This window comes from Mya arenaria, chromosome 5 (genome assembly GCF_026914265.1).
Source record: "Mya arenaria isolate MELC-2E11 chromosome 5, ASM2691426v1".
Classification (NCBI taxonomy): domain Eukaryota; kingdom Metazoa; phylum Mollusca; class Bivalvia; order Myida; family Myidae; genus Mya; species Mya arenaria.
Window position 1 is genome coordinate 55171289 of NC_069126.1, and position 22146 is coordinate 55193434.

Below are 22146 nucleotides of genomic sequence, written 5' to 3' on the forward strand. Positions count from 1 at the left end.
TCTTTTGATTTGTATTTTTTTAAAGTAACATGTTACTTTCTAATACCATTAAGTAACTGCAATGTATCTTTCTATTGTGTTTTCACTGACGACCATAGCAATATAGTAGTTGAATCAAAATTATTTATATGCGATATACAGGGTCAATGTTTATATGAAAAACTACAGAACGGTCTGGTAGTCGATAGTTGGAATACGAACCCCATTAAATGGCACAGGGTCAACACCAATGACATAGAACCGAAAAACAATCACAAACCAGAAATTTAGAACAACAAAAATCAACACACTACATATTTATAAAACTTGAGGTGATTATCAAGGATTGTACCGCCTTCAAAGGTCTGTAAGCCTTCGAAGGGTCTGTAACTCGGTTGAACATAAATTTACAAGGGGTTTAAACTAGTTTGTGTCCACAACCTCACTCTTATCCCAACATTCCTGAATAAAGTAAAAATGTAAATTTATGGTAACTCTTATCAAAGTATGTATGAACTTGAGGAAACAATGAATAATAAAACTAAAAAAGTAAACCCCAAGTACTTATATGATTACATTTATTGTTGTGTTAAAGAGTGAGAGTGTGCCTGCTTGAATCATCTTTATGATAGCCACATTGTCTTAAAGTTGAAAAGTAATAGCTTTTAAAATGAGGTTTATGCTCCTGCGCTGGTCTTGTCCCGAAGGTTAGATTTGGCTAAGTTTGTATAAAAATTACTTGTCACGTCTGGGCGTCTATAGCTATTACCTATACAAAAGATCACCCGAGAAAACATATGCATGTATAGCAATACATACATTAAGAATACAACCTACGTTTTCAACCTATGAAATTGCAGATCATTAAGAATTTCAACTTACGCATGTAAACTTAAAAGATTCAACCCACTGCCACTCATACAATACACAATCCATGCGTCAGATTTTGCTTGGACAATGTATCAGCCAATGAGGTTGTATTTTAAGTCAGTTAGATAACCTGAATTAAAATCTTAAAATCTACGCAAACTGCCCATTCTTAATCATGAAGATTTGAATTCATGTCATCTAACTAATACATAATTATGCTCTTTGCAAAGAAAACTGTCAGCAACAAAATTGCCTCCCAAAGTTATTTCATGTAGACACTTCCATTGAAAAGGTATTTGTGTTACTGAGTAATTATTTCGAGCGTGTCGTCTTGTAGTGTTTTTGTTTGTCTTTGTCTCATGGCACCCATGTCCGCCGTTTGTTAACACACCATGATGTCCAGCTTTAATATGATTGGAATAAACTACGTAAACAATATAAACATGTACATATAATGAGGGTACAAGACGTTTCTTTCACACAGTACATACCATGCACATGCACCATCCAATGCTCTATCAATACATACATGTATGTTGAAACGATCAGTGTAATACAAGTTCACTGGAACACGATTTCACTGGGAATTCAAGCTAGTTGATTTGCGCATAACCTCGCAAAATTAAGACAAGAGGGCCCTGAAGGCCCTGTATCGCTCACCTGATCCAATTCAAGTGTGAAATAAGTGATTTCAGGGCGAGGGCAATTGTGACAGGCGGTTAGATCCGTCCTAGTGACCAAGGTTTTTTTTAATATCACAGACATTTTTTTTAATATCACAGATGACCTAGTTGCAAACCTTACCTTGCTGTAATAAGTACATTCTGACCAGTTTTCATATAGATAAGGTAGAAAATATGGCCTCAACAGTGTTTTAACAATGTTTTCTATGATTTGACATTGTGACCTAGTTTTTGAACTCAAACTTGACATAGACTTCATAAACACAAACATTTTGACATAGTGTCATGGTGACCAAAGAGAGAATGTAACCTGTACAGTGTTTACAAAGTTTTTCTATGATTTGACCTAGTGGCCTGGTTTTTGACCTCTTGATTACCCAGTTTCAAACTCTACCTAAAGATCATCAAGAATAACCTGTGGTCAAGTTCCATGAATATATGGTCATAAATGTGGTCTTTAAGAGTGATAACATGCTTTTCTTTTATTTGACCTGGTGACCTAGTTTTTGCCCGCACATGACCCAGATTCGAACTTGGCCTAGAAGTAAACAATATAAACATTCTGACTAAGTTTCATGAACATGCAGCCATAAATGTGACCTTTTAGAGTGTTAACATGCTTTTCCTATGATATGACCTGGTGACCTAGTTTTTGACCGCACATGACCCAGATTTAAACTTGGCTTAGAGATTATTAATATAAACATTCTGACGACATTTCAAGAAGAAACATTTATAAATGTGACCTCTAGAGTGCTAACAAGCTTTTCCTATGATTTGACCAAATGACCTAGTTTTTGATCACAAATGACCCGGATTCAAACTTTACTTAGAGATTATTAATATACACATTCTGACCAAATTTCATGAAGATACAGTTATAAATGTGACCTCTAGAGTGTTAACATGCTTTTCCTTAAATTTGACCTGGTGACATAGTTTTTGACCGCACATGGCCCAGATTCGAACTTGGCCTAGAGGTAATCAATATAAACATTCTGACTAAGTTTCATGAACATACCGTCATAAATGTGACCTCTAGAGTGCTAACAAGCTTTTCCTATGATTTGACCTAATGACCTAGTTTTTGACCGCACATGACCCAGATTCGAATTTGAACTAGAGATTATTAATATAAACATTCTGACCAACTTTCATGAAGATACAGTCATAAATGTGACCTCTATAGTGTAAACAAGCTTTTCTATTAATTTGACCTTGTGACCTAGTTTTTAACCCCAGATGACCCAATATCGAACTCGTCCAAGATTTTATTGAGGGTAACATTCTGACCAAGTTTCATTAAGAATGTACCCAAATTGTGACCTCTGTAGTGTTAACAGTCAAATTGTTGACGACGGACGACGACGGACACCGGGCGATCACAATAGCTCACCTTGAGCACTTCGTGCTCAGGTGAGCTAAAAATCTAGGCCTCATTAGTCATCATGAACTTGAAAACAATAAAGAAAGAAGTAAAACTTAATATAATATTAACTGATTAAAGTAAAGTTTTTTCACCCACAAAGAGGTAACGAAACGCAATTTATGTGCTGTATTATAAGGTTTATTGTAGGTCGTCAATATACATGACCAGCAGGAATTGAGTTCTTGAGAAGATTCTATCAGACCATTATGATCGACTTGAAATAAGTAAGCTAGATTGTTTGCCGCTAGCAAGCTAATAAATATTATAAAAACTATATTTCACAACATAATAGTACATAATGGAACATAAAATAACCGTTCATTCTACTTTCATTTCACTAACTAGTAAGAGTTTCCTTTTTTATCAATATAGTCAGCAATTTGTCAGCAGTATCCCTCTATTTCAATATGGTCAGCTAATTAGTCAGCACTTTAGCACGGACTGAAATGACGTAGGTTTATTTTCATGTATGTCTCAACGGAAGTTATTATATACAAAAAAACACACAATCAGGTCCTAACAATGTGTATACTATCTTATCGCTTTACTCATTGTATCTACCCTTGAAAGATGATCTGTCTTACTTTACTGGATAAATCGTTCAGACGGCCTATAAAATAAACTCTCAAAGGGTTCAGTATAATTAGAGTAAAAAATAATTTATAACAATGATATAATTATGAAGGGTTTAACCAAAACTATAACTGGTGTGTAGCGGAGAGGTTAAATTGGCCAAAAAGCTAAATTTAGAGCTACTATTATATTGGATTCTTTCAAAGTGATACTGGTCAATGTTATCCATCCGTTAGGTTCATCTTAATTAAACGAAATGGCGTAGATCTATATGGAATAAATATCGAAGTTACAGTATTCTCAAGCGGTGTCAAAACGCACAGGTCTAGCTTTGGTGGTTTGTAACCTGAGAAGTTTGGCGGTCTTATACCTGAAACATCACCCGACATTAAATGAAGGCCATATATGTTAATATCTTCCTGTTTCATTCATGTGAACTTCCCCCTCCTATTTCGGCAATGACCTTTTTTTATCCTGATACGGGTAGATTGCGCATATCTGGACCAGGAAGTGATCTTCAGTTTTATTCAATTTTGTGGACAGACGACACTTTGAGTTTGAAGGGGTCGGCTCAAACAGTTTGTGAATAATTTTAGATGACGGTTTCTGTAAAAACGTATGATTCTTAGTAAAATAAAACACACAAAAAGCATCATTATAGATATGGTGAGGCATTGACAGTTTCCAAAAGAGACTTGACTGTCGCAATGTTTAATTACGGTTCTTTGGAAAATAATGTTTTGAGACGGTCCGTATTGTCAATCTAAAGACTACCATTTTAAAATCGCTACTAAGGTTAAATAAAGCTATGTTTTATTTTTAAATTAAAATGACACGAATCTTGAATTTATCAAAGCACTAGTATATATGGAGACCGATATAAAACGAAAATAGTGTTTTTCTGTTAATTAGTTAATTAGAGGAGGGCATTAGTAGGCCCTATTTTAGGTAACCGTTCAACAGTTACAAGTGTTTATTATGGAGGCTAGTGTTGATTTTTTAAATGGTGCATTAACCAGTATGTAAAGCTATAAATAGAAAGTAGAACTATGTAGTGAATAAAACTGTTTGATCTTTAATATTATACGATTTTCAATTTTCCCGCTCTCACAGGTTATGCTCCACCAAAGACTTACCATTAGGTACGGGGTGGGAAACAAATATCTTCCATTCGTAGTCATGCACATATATTGTTATTGTACCACATGCGGAAAGGACATATGCTGCGCTCACTATTTAAAGATTTAATGTTTTAGCATTGCGGTCTATGGGGCATGAAATCATTTGGTAATATATGGTCATACATAAATGAATCGCAATTCTGAAGTATGCATTATTTATATTAACACTATTTATTTGCATAATTTCTGTGGAATAATCCAACTAATATGTTGAAAAGGTCTGAAAGTAGTAAAAAATTCGGTTGTTTCCACAGCAGCGGCTACCACGGCGTCACTTGTTTTACCGATGACCTCGATCAAAAACGGCATTTGACCAATTACAAAGGTCGTTTTTGCGTTCAGCGAAATAAACTGCAATTGAACAGAAAATGAACAGATATACGTTTATCTAAGGAAGACCAGTAGGAGTGTAAATAACTGAATATAAATGCATGAAGTCAAACATCAGGTATTGTATAACAATTGGTAAACCCAGTTTTACGGTGTAGCAATATTGGGTCCTGATTTTATTCAAACAAATTGTGTAATGAACATGACTGAAAACTCTGTGCCTTTAATAGAATTTAAATTTTGTTTTGTTCTGAAGATAAGACACAATTAAAACACGTCAACAACACGTCTGCACTTATAATACCTGAAACTCTTCCTGAAACAAATAGTGCCTGCTATTTATTTATAACATAGACTAACTGAAACTCTTCCTGAAGCATTGTGCCTACTTATAATCATATCATGAAATATATCACCTAATATAATGATGTCAATGGCTCTTAAGTATTCAAGTCACATCCTTGTATTTGCATCTTTAAAATGATTTGTCATGTGAAAAGGAAGCTCTCACAACCAGGACGTTTACTGAAAACCCCCCACTCCTATCTCAAGTATGCAATAACAATAATATCTTAAATCAGTCAGGTATATGACCTGTCATCATTCAAGTAGCACTTTAAATGGGGATGTAAAGATAAAAAACCACCTAAATGTTCACTTAAACTCAAATTTTAAATTAGGGGTCAGTTCAAACGTGTTAGTGAAAATAAAAACCATAATTTTATCAAATAATTCCATAGTTAAACGATTCGTTACAAAATCATTTGACACAGTAAATAAGGTTTTCATTTGCGTTTATAATGCACCAAGTCATTTTATTTGGAGTCAATAAACAAGAAAGTTGGTCTCAGCTATTTCGTAATGGTCCCCGGTTACGAATTCGTCTTCCTGATCGATGCTTGATCATGTACACACACCCAGCGTGATCGATGGACGGGAAAGAACTCAAACTACGTGAATCTGAAAATCTGTGTGAATTGATGTCCCCTAGCAAAAGTTGTAATCGTGAGCTTGATTGTGCTTCCGAAAGGGTAATTATTATCCCAGATGACAATCCGCCCACATATGATTCCCGCTAGAATCACTCTTGGGATATTGATTTTTCATGGCAACATATTCACAACTTCGACGTGGTATTTTGAGTGCAAGTATCGGCTCGCTTAAGGTCAATGCCACACGCCATGGCTTAAAGGGTCAAGGGCAATTTTTGTGTGCGATCCAGAACTCATCATCCGATCAATTGACCCCGAACTAGTTTGTTACAACCACATCGGTAAAACGTGCAGAGCACATATTTCCACCATATTCGTTCCTTCATAAAGCGGGCAAAGGTGGATAGCCGCTATGCTTGTCGGCTCCTGAAAACATAAAATAGATAAGAATTTTCAGTTGTTTAAAACACAAAACGACGCATGAACCAGCATTGTAGCTCTCCTAGATGACATGTTTCATGTCCGTTCCAGGTTTTGACGTTAGACCGGGGGGGGGGGGGGTGACATTTAGGGGCGTAGGTTTTTGACTTGTCCCTCTCCCTCAGAACCGAGATATATCAGGCTTGGCATGGATTTTAGGGTATCTCCCCCGTCAAGATTTTAACAATATCTTGTCCGAAGTGGTTTATTTTGGGCCTGTTCATTACTTTTGTTCTCCTATTGAAATAAAAAAGTAAACTTGGACGATTTTAGTGGGTAGGTAGGTCGCGCCGGATGCGTCCTCCACTTGTTTCGCTATATATGGACAAATTAAGCACATTGCACGTATACACAACTTACACATGTATATAGTTCAACAAGCTCTTACAAAATACAATTGTTATCTGAAATAATACCTTTACTGCAAGTGTAATCACACATAGTTTAGGGTTCGCACAACACAAAAGTAATGGATAGGTCGACAATCATATACCATTTCAGATTTAATTTTTTTTATTTGGTATTAAGATGCATTCGTTTACAAGTGTAACAAATACATCCTTTGCAACAAGTTTTTGTGTATGTGTTGAGAAAATTTACCGAAGAAATATTGTAAATAAGAATAGTAATTTTCGTCAGTACGAATATGTGCTGTTTCAAAAAGTCTTGTGTTTTTGCGTCCTTTAAGCCTTCACATGATCAAATTGTATTTCGTAAAATGTGCTTACCTCTAAAAACAACAACACATGTATGAAAGGACACATATTTTATGTTTTTAAATACTGAAACTTAAAATGACATAAAATTTGACTTTTTAAAACAAGTCTTTTTTATAACACACTGGCAGTTCCTGAACATAGACACTAGATGTGAGCAATTGACACTATTACCATAATACGTGTGGTAATAGCGTTTCCGTAGCACTGAAAGAAAGGCATAACATGCGTGTTTGGTAAATGGTTAAAAAACTGGTATTATGCAAGCAAACATGCATCGTATTACTAAAAGTATTGAAAGGCAAGCTAATACCATTCTCGTTCACCAGAGTTACGTACCTTTCACCTGAGTGATTTTATCACGATCGAACCTCTGATGCATGAGAATGGCTAACACAAAAAGCAACAAAAGCAATATACACAGGTTTTTATGTAAAATAATTCTTAACAAGGTATAAACATACAAAATACAAAAAGCTTCGGGCCAAACACACTTAACGTGAAAAAGACTTTGAAAAAATACACTCTTAATTGGGATTCTGGTGGAAAATAGTATCAATTGATACATTTATTGTATGCTTTCTGGTTGTATGGATATTTATTAGTGAACTCACAGTAAAAATTCACTGTTTAAACCAGTGAAATAACGTTTAGATTTTTTTACTGTTTTGAAATTTGAGCCTTTATTTCAAATCAATCGTCATTGCGCACAGTGCTGGGATACACATTCAACGAGATAATTCTCGAAATGGCGTTACGTTCGCATACAATTTGGTGCGCTGGTATGTTTCTATTCAAAAATGGCAAAAACTTGAAAGATGCAAAGAACGATAATTCTGCCTGAGAGTTTTCGAGTACCGCTTAAACTGGATTTTCTTGTCAACGGTGTATGCATTTGAGGTAATTTTTCGTTGGGTCCGTAGATAAAATTGAAGACTTCCGGCGGCAAATTCGGATAACTATAGTACATGACTTTTGCTTATTATTCAGCTGTATCTTGATAGTCCACTCTCATAATTATGTTCTTTGCACATTTTTTTCACTGCTTGGCTACCATTATTTAATACAGATATTTATTATCCGTCTTGTCAGTAGTACCTGTGAGCGAAAGACATATCGAGGAAACAACGGCGACAACTTTATATCCATGCAATTTCAGCTTTCATGCAACTTAATCAAGATAAAATAAAAGACACAACATAATCAAAATTATATAAAAATAAAACGTTTTTATCTCCTAGGTTTACTTTAGTTGTTGCTTAATTACATGCAGGTCATGGAAGTATAACAATCCTCTGATTAAGAGTGCACTTGGTGTCGATGGGGCTCAAACTCATGTTCCGGAACACACTCCGTTCAGATGCTCTAACTGATTGTGATAATCGAGCGGTGGGTTCTTAACACATTCAAAATATACTCAACCATGCAATCAAATTTCTGATCCTGGCACTCTTGTTTTTTTTACGCCTGACCCAGTGAATTTAATCTGGTAGGAAAAGTGCTTGTACATTAGGACCTATGTGACCATCTGAACACAAGCATGGTGCTCTTACCTATTAAGCTAACTGAGCAGCTGTTTCTTACTCACACAAGGTGTCAGTTGTAATGATTGAATAGCGAACTATGGCTCTTTAGTCCTTTGAAAAAATGCTTAATTATTTTGAATAAAATCAGTGTAGATTCCTTAATTGATCAGCAGTCCTTATATACCAGTCAATTGTAACCTTGGCCACCCAGGTCCGGGGATAGACTGGGAAATGGCCGTGTTTTTACCTTTCAGGTGGCCCCACAGTGCGGGGTGAATGCGGTGGTTTTGTCTTTGCGAAAATATGGCGCAAATGGGGCCTTACCTTAGGTCCATTGGTAGTGAGGGCATTTGGGGGGTTACAATTGACTGGTGCATTATCAACAAAAAAAATATACTTTTTTCAGGAATAAGTTGGGTATTCAAAACATTTTATATGTTATTATTTATTTATATTAAACTTAAATGTTTGTCTATCTTATATCAGGTTTCATTTAAGCTAACTTTTAGCGGCTTGTTTACTAGATTGGCAATGACAGAAGTGTATATTTTCCCCAATTTGGAGCTGTACAATTAATTCAACTTGGCAAAAACTAGACAGAGAGTTATAAACAGAAATTGGCACTTTGTTAATAAATTTGAAAAAGAACACCTTACAGCTTTATCATAAATGCTTATTTATTTGTTAAATTTGCTGTGATTTCTTGACTTTTTTTCCCAATTTCTAACATCTTCTTGCAAAAATTCCCAATAATGGCAATTTGAATGGCATGAGTTATCTTCTAATATAATGAAATGAAGCCCAATATAAATACATGGATATATGAGATTTGATAACCTTTAGATAATAATTATAATAGTAGTTAAATTACAAGTTAGATATAAAGCATTAATCAGTTTACATAATTTATAAGTATTCATATTTGCTTTCAGAACCAAGATGAACAGAGAAAGTGAGTTAGCGAGGCAGTTGAAGAATGGATGACAAAATAAATGAACTTCAACTTACAGTCCTCCCATTCAGCAGCATTATATCCAGTGAAGTTGAGAGTATGTTCCATTTGCTGTTATGATGTTTATAATAGTTAATGTAGTGTTATTTTAGGAATCAAAATTAAGATTTCTCCAAACTCATTATAAAATCGAGATCATGTTCAAGCACCTGCTTGATTACTGCTTTAATGTTGACATAATCAATGTCATTTGTGTTATTCTCCAAAGTTGTGCATTCAAATTTGTTTCCTGGGTATTGTGCATTTTTTATTTTCTGTATCTTTTTACAATGAAGTGCAACCGATTACAATATTAAAACTGGCCACTACGATTCACTTTAACTGCAGCAAAAGGCGGACCAATATTATGCTATTGTTACTAATGTCAGCGAACAAAGAATAAGGATATTTTCACAAGTTTTTCACAAAGATGTTATGATAGTACAGATTCTTTCAACATAAAAATGCAAAAATGAGTAAGTGCAGTGTCATATACCCGGTATTTTGATAATTTTTTGAAAATAATTTTTGTTCTTTCAATTTCTTTCATTGCCAAATTTAGAAGGTTAAATTTCTCTACTTTTCAGGCCTTGTAAAGGACCAGGATCAGCAATATGGCAATGTGTGACACAACATGTAACATCCACAGACTGAGAGCACATTATTACAGCCTGCATATGGACGCTGGTACTAAAAAAAAGGATGATTTTATGATGGCAACATTTCTTTTTTATCTGTGTTGCTGAAATTTAGTTTTTTTACATTTACAAATCATCAAACTCCACACAGCAACTGACAGATACTCATTTGAACAGCAATTTGTAAATCATGCCTAAAATAATTCAATTTTTAATGGCACAATAGATCACTTTCGGTCGCAGGACCTGTGAAGATACTTCAAGCCTCGAAAATTTTGAGCCAAGTGGGAATTTTAACATTCAGTGTAAAGAATTAGGTCCTTTTCATTGAGTTTGAGCCCACGAGGAATTCGAGCCAAGTGCATTTGAGCCAAGAGGGTTCGACTGTATTCATTTGCCTAAGAGTTTGATATGATCTTATGAAGATCTATGTATTGTTATTGGAACAGGCATTTTGTTTAAATTTCACTCAACATAAATTCTTCAATGTTAGTGATCATATAAAAGTTAAATGAGTTCACTTTAAGTCAGTGATTTTTTAACCTTGAAATTGGAAACCAATTTAAGATTTTAGAGTCTATATCAAATTTATGAATGGTGTAGTACCTTAAAACTGTCTCACTTTTGATGATCATTATAGGTGATATTAAGACATGCAAACTTCAATGCAGACATTGAAGCTGGAGCTGTTAATCAAATGCATGCAGGATGGATAGACTAGTCGCATGACTACCCGGGACAATTTTTTTGTTTAGGCTAGGATTCAATATACTATTTTATCAAACACAGTAGTTAATTAATGTGGGTGATCGTAACTTGACTTAAGAGTCAAGTCAAATTGAGCTAATATATACATAATTTAAATTTGTACACTAGCATCTGGCACCATTTACTTGTCGTTGAACTTCACAAAAACATTATGACACGAGAATGAAGATAAAGCTGTTCATGTTTGTAGAGAAACACATTTAAAGAGTTATTTTTGCACTTTACTTGTTTTTATTTCTTTTCATTTTTTCAGAACAGTTGAGACAGTAAATGGCAACCTGGCATTGTATCCTCATATAAACTACGCACACTGAAAATAGTTAAAGTTAAGGTAATATTTCTTTTATGCCACATATTTTTATAATTAAAATGCTGCATATTGATATTTTTAGCATCGAACATAATAATTGTGGATCTACCAAGCAATGTAGAATATTAAAGGTTTTGGTTCTTTCTGGCATTCACCCCATACATGCCACATCCCCTTGGTTGGGGAAAATCCCCAAGATTTTTTTATCTTTTTTTAGGGAAATTTTACAATGGACAATGATGACAAATAGTGAAACCACAGTCTGTGAATGAAACTGAATGTAAACAGACAACTCCAAATGAAAGAAATTGTCTTCATGAATTACAATGAATATTTATGTTTATTTTTTATTAATGCCTAAAGGAAGCATGATTGCAGGCTTTTACAAGAAGTGATAACAGTAATTTTTAAAGGTTATCATAGCAATAAATATATGTAAATTCATTTTTTCATCCTTGCGTCTGAAATTATTTTGATATTTCGCCCACTCTAACCTGCTGAAAGATTTTCCATGAACTCTTTTAAAATCCCCCTGAATTTTCAGCCTTTCTGAACAAACCCCTGGAATGGTATCCAGAAATATGGCATGTATGTGACCCCATGAATTATTCTACTCAAAATGTGCAAAGGGTCACCAGTGATCTAAATTAGCACAAGCACGCAAGCCCTGCACTTGTAAAATGCTTTACTGGCTTGATCAAATGCTTGATTTTATATAGTAGGGTTTGTTAAAAAAAAATTGAGGCCTAAAAAAATAATTGTTTGGTTAGGGTTACATCCTTTTCAAAAATAGGTAGGGTAGGTAGGCTTTATATATTTTTTTATTAGGCTTTATATAAGAATGTCATTTTCATCATTGGAGAATGGTGTTAAAGTTATCTTCTATATAAGCAATTAAGGTTTTAAACTACATATTGAAAAGCAAAAAAAAAATAAGAAAAAAAAAAAAAATTTTTTTTTTTTTTTAGTTTTTCATTGTTTTTTTTCAAACTGACTATAAAAACGTTAGGGTCGGCGCCTATTCCGTAGGTAGGGTCGGGTAACCCGAACCAAATGTATTTTTTTTTTAGGCATGATGCCAAACTCTAGTGTAAGGATTCAGACTTTTTCATTTTAAAGTGTGATTTCAGGACTGTCACCTGAGTGTCCATTCAGGATCTTACATGATTTTGTAATGCATAAAAAATAAAACAAGTGTAGTGAAAGTTATTAAGTGAGCGTTGTCTTTATAAATTACCTACCTCCACCTGCAAGATGTACACACCACATTGTAAGAATGTCATATATGTGAACAGAGTCTTGAGGGGTCTTTTGATTTTTTTTCACTCAAACTGTATAAATTTGCACTATTGCTTTAATATTTAATGGTTAGGTAAAACATATCCAGCATTTAAGGCGTGTGTGACAAATATATGTTACTTTTTTGCTTGTCTCTCTCAAGCTACCGTATGAATATTAAATACATTGTAACGGTAGTTTAATGGGCTTTTGTGACACATACCCAACCCATATGCAATCATTCAGCACTTTTACTGCATAACACAGTGGATACAAGTCCTGTAGAGTATAAATATAACTTAGTCAAAGTACTATGCAAAGGATCATTGCTACACTGTAGTGCAAGAGCTCAAGTACTGTATATTAAGTACCGGTAAGCAGTTATTGAGTTTTTGCATTAAGTTGACAAAATGTGATTTATAATAACACAAATTATCAGCAATAACAACAAATAATGAAACCTAAACCTAGACAAAATTTGAACCAGCACAATTGCCATTTGAACTCTCCATTTTGGCCAGCTGTCAGTTCTTAATGGGAACCCTGTTAAATGTTGCCTGAATGTTTGTTTTTTAACATTAGGGTAGATGGTTAATAAGTTTATCAAGGAAAATGTATGCAGTCTATGAACTTACAAGCCCTCTAATGGTAAATTGTTTTCTGGGCTTGCTCATATTCTGGATTTTTAATATGTTGAGCTGGTTTTATTTCCCTTTTCTATCTTAAGCACTTCTGTAAAGTTTGATGAGAATCAGGCATGTTGCATTTAAGTCTACATTTGCTGACTGTATGTTGATACACTTGTAGTTCTTCGGGCATTTAATCGTTTAGACTGCATCTGTATGCAGTGATCAAAATTGTCAAACATCTTTGTCGTATGCACATTGCTTGCTTTATGTGGAAGACAACCATTACATATTTTCATATATACTGATAAGCACTAGTGTAATATAATTAAGTTGAATTTGTTTTTGCCTGTATATTAAGCACTAAACTTTATACCAAAAAATAACAAAAAAGTTTCATTTCTACCATCGAATGTGGCGTATGATAAAATAATCTTACATTCATTGCCATTTAATACAAAATTTTATGAAACTTGTTATCGAAAAGCTCAACAAAGGATCACATTATAAGTTTCCTAAACTGGTTTCATATTTGTTTGTATTAAATGGTAAATCATGTGTAAGATATGCCCTTTTATATGTTATGTATTGCAGAAAGGATATCAGTTTCAAGTTGTTGAATTCTCTACTCTATACTTTATACTTTTTTTGCAAAACTCATCAATATTCAAGGACTATCCTGCACACTAAAAAATAGATATATTCTTGTTTGACTTTACAGAGTGAAGGTACCATCAGGTTTTCAACAGCAAGCGCCATATGGTCACCCTCCCTGACTGCGTTACGGTTTGTGTGAAATCTACTGATGCCCTGGCACAGTATCTGAAATATGTGCGGTGTCTCCACAACAAATGGTGTGGTGCATTGAAAATATCATAGCAATGTAACAGGTAAACAAGAGGTGATATCATATTGTGCTTGCTATTCTGCATGTTATATAATAGAGGGTATCTGTTTATTCCAGTGAAAGAATGGCATATATATCACTGAGTGAGCACCTAAAGCTACCGGCTTTTTCCCAAGTGGCTACAAAAATAGCAGAAATCATAACAATAAATCTAATGGGCAAAATAGTGTCAAAATTGCCACTTATGTTGGTAACTGTAATATTGTGTTTACGGGTTTAAGTATGATGGTGGAGAAGTCAGGGATCTGGCCAGACAGCCGTCCTTGTACAAGAGTGTACATCAGTTGTCATCTAACATTGGTAACTGTAATATTGTGTTTACAGGTTCAAGTATGATGGTGGAGAAGTGAGGGATCTGGCCAAAAAGCCGTCCGTTTACAAGAATGTACATCTGGTATTGCAGGTATCTGTCAAAAAAGTATTTAAGTTATAGATACTTAATAGAATTTTGACATTCCTACATGAATGTACAAGAAATTTTACAATGTACAAACAAGATTTGTCTCTAAATACTGGTAAAGTTTTGTAAGTTCAGACAAAGCATAGGCATCAGACAAAATAAAAGCATTTGCACAATACTGATTTTTTATTGTCACTAGTCAATTAACAAATGTAGACACATTTTCACCAAGATCTGGTGTGTAGTTTTAAAACAAAGCAAAGATATAAACATGCAGAGCCACCATTAAAAATTTGAAACTGGATGTAAGAAATCCTTACCGTCAAATTTTGGAAGTTTTTCTCTGAAAGCAAAGGTTCAGTTTCATGGACGCTGAGAGTTTTTTCCTCTATTTCCAAACTACTGTTTTAGGTTTAAATGATTTGCAAAAACAATATGCCAACTTCAAAGTTTTGTAATCAAATATGTCATTTTACTTCCATGGTTATCAAAACTGTGGCCTCGAAAGTAAGATCTTGATCCCTCGCCTTCACTCTTGGAATGGAATATCTTTATAGGGAAGATTTTTTTACTTTCAAGCCCTCGACCTTGGAAATTTGAGGTCATTTTGAGGGGGAAAATATAAGCTATAATTCTGAACTACCCTTATAATGGAAGCCCTCAACATGTCACCTTGAACTTGAGAACAAACATCATAAAACGGAAGATTTATGTCCCAACATGCATGCTGTTGAGGAAATGAAGTAAACATGAGTACACTTATTAATATGAAGACAATATTAGTTGGGAATCAAGGTTTTGAATTTACACAACTCTTTTTTTTTTTTAATATTTCTTTCTATAGTCATTACCAAATTAACAATGTATGGAGATATTACAGTGGTAACATAAAAGATATTTTAAAAGAATTTTCAACATTTTAGGCAAGGGAGACAAATCTATCATGAAAGAAGATAAACTGCGTGTCTCAGTGACTCTCCTTTAATGATAGTATTTTTAGTGTTATAATATTATCATTATTATAAACATGGTTTTCCAAGTTATTCACCCCCCACATTGGCAAAGGGAGGCCAGTCATGTTAGTGATTGACATTATGTGTTGATTTCAATTCAGACTGTCATTAAGAATGGCACTGTACTGCTTGGACTGCCAGGGGAAAAAGACTCACCTTCTCCAACTGCTTGATGTGAAGTTAAAATTGTGTCGAACACTTAACAAAAATAGAAAATTGTACTTTATTTATATTCACTTCAGATATTTGGACAACTGAAGGCCAGATTGGATGGCATATGTTAAAGCCAGCTGTATGCCCGCAAGGAACAGTAAAACGTACACTTTCCAGCCATCCTGTGACACTCGATCAACCAGACGGCTTCCACATCTATCCAGTGGGCATGTGAGTTGACACTACGGTGGCCGCTCAACCATGACACAATTGATCAATCACAGCTAGAGTTCAGCCGATGTTCACGAAACAGAGAAAGGGTAAAACCTTTGCAAATCTTGGAATTGTTTGAAGATTTTTATGGCGGAGAGTAAATATTACAGCTGCACTCTCACAGATTGAACGTTTTGACAACTTTTTTTATTTTTTGTCATTGAACAAGCCAATTTTTGCAAAAATCCATGGGAACCAGTTAAATAAGACTGTTGACAAAAAGTCAGATTGCAGATTTTTATATTTCAGTTCAAAAATTGATCTTTTATGCATTTTTCTTAAACCGTTAGTAACGGTTTAGGCCATAAAACCTTAATTTTCGAAAGGAAATATGAAAATCTACGATCTGCTTTTTTGCCACCAATCTTATATTATTGGTTTGCAGATATTTACGCAAAAATATGCTCTTTCCAAGACAAAAAGTAAAATTGTTGTAAAAATGGTAAATCTGTGAGATTGCAGCTTTAATATACAATAATTTAATAGAATAAAACTTGTCCTGCCTGTCACTAACGCTATAGCAAAACACACGGGCCATTCTTTGTGAAAACCTGTTGACACTAATATAACTGAGCATCTAGAATTTGATAGAGAACTATTGTGTGTTTCACATGTAATACAGATTGACATTGGAGAAAACGACTTTAGTTAAATGGCTTTGTTCTTTCCCCGAACCAAATCACAAATGACTAACATAATTGCTATGTAGCATTGCTAATACTTTTTTTTACATTGACGTTTTTAGCCGGATTTTTCATTGAAAAATTACGGATTATAGAATGGCGAAAACAGGGCGGGCGGGCGGGCGTTAACAATTCTGCGTTAAACTTTTCATTTTATGAGATAAAATCAAGAGTTTTTATCCCATGGTTATCAAACTTGGTCAGACTATCAGCATGGTTTCTTGAATATATATGAATATGGGTCATCTCGGGTCAAAAACTATGTCACTAGTTCAAATCTTTAGAATAAATATTTCACAGTAATAAATTCAACAATTTCTATCAAATCTTGATGAAACATGGTAAGAATGCTTTTCTGCATTATATCTCGCATATTTTTTAATATGGGTCAACTTGGGACAAAATCTAGGTCACTAGGTCAAATCCTAGGAAAAATATTTCCACGTCACAAATTCAACATTTTTTTCATATCTTGATGAAACTTGGTCAGAATATTTGTCTGCATAATATCTTGAAAGTTCTTTAATATGGGTCATCCCCAGTCAAAATCTAGGTCACAAGGTCAAATCTTAGAAAAAAGAATTCCACAGTCATAAAAATTCATTACGAGGTAATTCTTGTCAAATCTTTATGAAACTTGGTCAGAATATTTGTCTACATGTTGTCTTAAACATTTGTGAATATGGGTCACCTTAGATCATAAACTAGGTCACTAGGTCAAATATTTTCCCAATGCCATAAAAAATGAAATCTTAGATGATAAAGTTGGTCATCTAGGGTCAAAAACTAGGTCTCTGGGACAGATCTTATTGGAAAAGCTGATGTATTTACAAAATGTTCATTTTTCCTCATACAAATGGAGTAGTTTCTGTTGATGATTGATCAGGTTATTTGTATGAACGATATCTCCGATAAGTATAAATATGGGTCTTTTTGGTTAGAATTACTATTTCACTAGCTCAAATCGTAGGTTTGCAAAATTGCATCGTCAAATAAGAAATCCGGTGTTGCCGCATTGTCTTCTTGTTTGTTATGTAATTCATGCAATGGCATAAACATGGTACAATTCTTGGTTTTGTCCATAACAGTTAAACTGTAAGTCCTAGAGATTAAAATCAAATGTCAGTTATGTTTTCAGTTGGCACAATTTATGAATGTGTACCATTTAGCCCTTTAAAGCGTCAGTTATTGGCTTGGACATTTGAAAATCACAAAGCACAGTCTATAGTAATATTATGAACACTCACTTTAATATAATGGAAACAGTTTTATATTCATAATATTTAGGTCTGTTAAATAGTAAATAAATACTTTACAGGAATGGTCTACTTTAGAGGTCACGTTGCCTACCATTTTAAGCAAACACCACGGAAAGGTACTGACACGGAGACAATTGCTGAAGTAATAAGCTACACGAGCAGTGCCTACAGTACAGGTATATATATATATATAACTTTCTGCTGAAGAATTCTAATATCTTAGAATAGCTGAGTTAGGACAAAAGATCATTCAACTAAGTACTTATCACACTGTTCCACTCTTTACTGAATATCAAGTCTTACGTACAAGACATAATAATGGAACTGTGAACGTGATGAGACTTTGGTCATATAAATTGGCTCTGTGACTTTTTGACATTATCTGACTTTACATGCGACTTAACATGTGACTTTACACGTAACTTAACATATGATTTTAAGTGTAACTTTACATATGACTTTACATATGATTTTACATGTTACTTTACAGATGACTTTACATTTGACTTTACATGTGACTACATATGACACTACATGCATGTGATTTAAAGTGACTAGACACCAGATGGTCCCAAAATCGACAAATACAGTATTTCCTCAAAACAAGCCTAGAATTGCTAATGTGAGCTAGAATGAGGCTGTTTATAGATCATTTTACATGATTAAAAGATAAATGCAACAATCATGTCATAGTCTCAGCTGAACTTACCTGTTTAATTATATGGTTTCCCAGATTAAAAAAGATGGATGAACCTTGTTTAAGATTGGATGAATTTTGTTTTATCATAAAGTGCCTTAGTTTGTAAAATAGTTAATATGTATTTCCTTCATGAATTTCATTGATAAAAAAGAAAACCAGACCAATGTGAATGATATATATGATAAAAATTAAGGATGCAAACGAATATTCGATCAAGCTTTTGGTATTCGAATGTCAAAATCGGTATTCGAATATTCGATGTTTTTTTGTTGAATAAATGTAATAATGAATATTTTGCCTACAACTCTGTTGTTGTATTTGAGATTTGGTTGTCTTGTTTTTACAACAATTGGTCCATAATGCCAGAGGTGTGAATATGATGACAATACACTAAACACGCGTCATATCGTCGGATCCTATAAAAAGTCCCCGTAATTTTACAATAACCGGCTGAAAGACAAGTGACACAAAAAACAATTATTTTCGGTAAATTGCCTCTATTAATTAAGAATTTCTGAAATAAACAAGTTTCCAAGTTGGTTTGTTTTTTCCAATTTTTTAATTAGAGGTCAATCCCATAACGAGGCTGCTCGTCCTACGGAAAGACCCTCGATTGGGGCATAACGCCAATTGACCAGAAATCTTTCTTTGTTCACGTTGTTTACAAATATGAAGGCAGGGGAATATAAATTAAAAGTTTTTTGTGTTTTTCTTTGTTCATAAAGTATTACTTTTTATCTTTCTGAAATGGGGAATTTCAGAGGCTCATTTGGTGAAATTCAGGGTCCCCGCGCGTAGTGGTTGCGACAGAGTAGACTAAAATGCTCTGGCTAGTACTTTAGCGAATATTGTAATAGTATACTACAACTTGTAGATATATTTTGGTAATCGAATATTCGTTTGTAAGAATTACTGAATATTCGAATATCAATTTTACCATTCATTTGCATCCCTAATAAAAATGCTACAACATATCCATGACTTCATTCCATATGACAGAACGGAAGAGTATCTAGAAACTGTTGTGATACGGTAACAGAATAAAAGCTATTATCAGCAATTGAATCAATGTGTAACAAAGTTACCTTTACTAACCTTGTCATAAATAATGTTTAGGAAGATTGGTTTATATATGAAGTAATATGCTCATGTATGGTCAAGGAATATGTTATCTTTTTGGAAATTGTCATCCCATTGTTTAATTCTATTTTTTAGTGTGCAGGATAGTCCTTGAATATTGATGAGTTTTGCAAAAAATAAGTGAACCACACTTTTGATTTTCAAGGAAGAAGACTATGATGAAAAGCATTTTCTTTGGTGGCGCTGAACTGACATGTGGAAAAATATGAGAGCACAGATGGCCAGACAGGATGGGGACATACCAGAAGAGAGGTTAGAGAGCGTTCAGTGCTGTATTGAGGACTTCCAGGAGAAAATGTATTTCCTTCAGGAACTATTTGTTTATTAAAAAAATCCTTTAAAATGGTCAATCCTATTGTAAAATATTATATTTGATGCTATCGGACTATATTACGTTTCAAGGACATTTGTGAAATAGCATAGCAAGAATGAACACCTTGTTCTTTCCCTCAACTAAGATGATTTCAACATTGAATATCTTATCTGCTCACATTGACAAAATGATTCAAAAAATTGTTAAACTATTGCTGAATATTAGTTTTAATAATGTGCATTTGCAATCACCATGTACAGACAAACAACACTACTGAATAACTTTGCTTTTATACAGGTCATCATGGAAGCATAGTGTCAATCAACACTGTGTATGTATACACAACAGAAATCGCATTCATTAATACATTACAGATTAGTAAATCTCACTGGAGGCTGTTGGAAGAACCCAGAATGTGACTACTGGAATGATTCAACACACATGTAAAAGTGATGATGAAGAAAGTGTGGTCAAGTCATTCTGTGAGCATGGTTGATAAAACAGGGAATACTATCACATTGACCAAGTTCACTCAAAACCAAGGAAAAGAACTCCAAGTTACACTTCAACTATTTTAGGCTTGAACTAATTTAGGCCTTTGGACGCACAAAAGCTGCATATAAAGCTGCATATATGTTACAGAACCCCTTAAGAAAATGTAATTGAATAAGATACCTATTGAAAGAAGTTATTATATTGACAAAAAAGAAAGAAACTAAAGAAAATGCCATCTTTTTTATATCTTAGAAGTAAAAACCAAGTGTTGCTGAGATTCATTCAAGATGCACTCTTGCTCCCAAATAAGATTTACCATAATCAATAGTATTGTTTTAATGTTCCAAAAAGGAGGAATAAATGTGAAAAACAATGGTTCTTATGAAGGAAACTGAGTTTAATTTGAAAGAAATAAGCATAAAACACAGTATATCTACCTTATGAGACTATAGTAGACCACAGTAAATCTTTTATCATTCACCAATCATTTAATATTTTTTGTGCTTCCTGCTATTAAATAGACAGTTACAATCTTGCTATCAGTAATCAATATTTTCAATAAGTGGATTGTTGAGTGAAGTAGTTAAAGGTTTATCAGTCAAAATTGATGTTTGTTATATATGTGTATGTATTGATTTTGAATAAGAGTGTCATTTTAATTGTTTGAATTGTCACTTTTTTCGAGATATTAGAAGTAACCATTCATCACATTATTTTGTAATTTACCAAGGCTCTTACACCTTAAACAACTCATGAATGGTAATGATCAATTAAAATCCATTGGAACTCTGCCTCTTTTGTACAACAATATTTATTCATTCATTCTCATTCATGTACAATCAACAAATATTCTATGTAATAATGTTTTACTGGTTTTATACACACTATTTGGTGACATTCATACCATTATTGCTAATGAGAACCTTAAAATTATACCATACTTTTGCATAAAGTCTAACTATAACATTTAAATGACATAGGCAGTAGTTTACAGGGCTTCCATTAAGAATTTGAAACTGAAAGTATGAACTTCCTGACCATCAATATTGGAAGTTTTACATTGAAATTTGGAAGTTACAGTTTCCCTTAATACATTTTTTTCCAGTATTTTTTAAATAGTATGTTAAAAATCAAATAATTTGAAATTATATCTTGCCAGATTCACAGATTAATGTTATAATAATTCATTTTACTTCAAGACTGATTGAATGTGTGACCATATAAGTAATATTGACACAAGGTTTTGATATTTTGAACTTCCAATCGTTTGGCTTTGGAAGTTTTCTTCAAAATTATGGAAGTTTTTGTACTTCCAAGAAATTAGGTTTGGAAGTTTTAACCCATTTTTTAGGGAGTAGTATACTTCCAAACTTCCTTTAAAGGAAGCCCTGAGTTTATATATTTATTGATAAGATGGTTACAAAAACATGTTGTTAATGATGTATTTGGGATATTGTTTACTTAATACACCTGAAAGTCAAAGTCACACTATGTCACACT

The 22146-nt window shown here is 33.7% G+C and overlaps 2 long non-coding RNA genes across 2 annotated transcripts; one reads left to right on the plus strand and one right to left on the minus strand.

Moving 5' to 3' along the window:
- Positions 1 to 5746: 5746 nt before the first annotated feature.
- Positions 5747 to 10024, minus strand: LOC128235126 (uncharacterized). Its single transcript, XR_008261132.1, has 2 exons — positions 9708 to 10024; positions 5747 to 6403 (listed from the first exon to the last, which is right to left on the minus strand). It is a non-coding gene; the product is annotated as an uncharacterized LOC128235126 (long non-coding RNA).
- A 4030-nt stretch (positions 10025 to 14054) lies between these two features.
- On the plus strand, positions 14055 to 18103 carry LOC128235133 (uncharacterized). Its single transcript, XR_008261139.1, has 4 exons — positions 14055 to 14200; positions 14542 to 14620; positions 15873 to 16103; positions 18058 to 18103. It is a non-coding gene; the product is annotated as an uncharacterized LOC128235133 (long non-coding RNA).
- The last annotated feature ends 4043 nt before the right edge of the window (positions 18104 to 22146 follow it).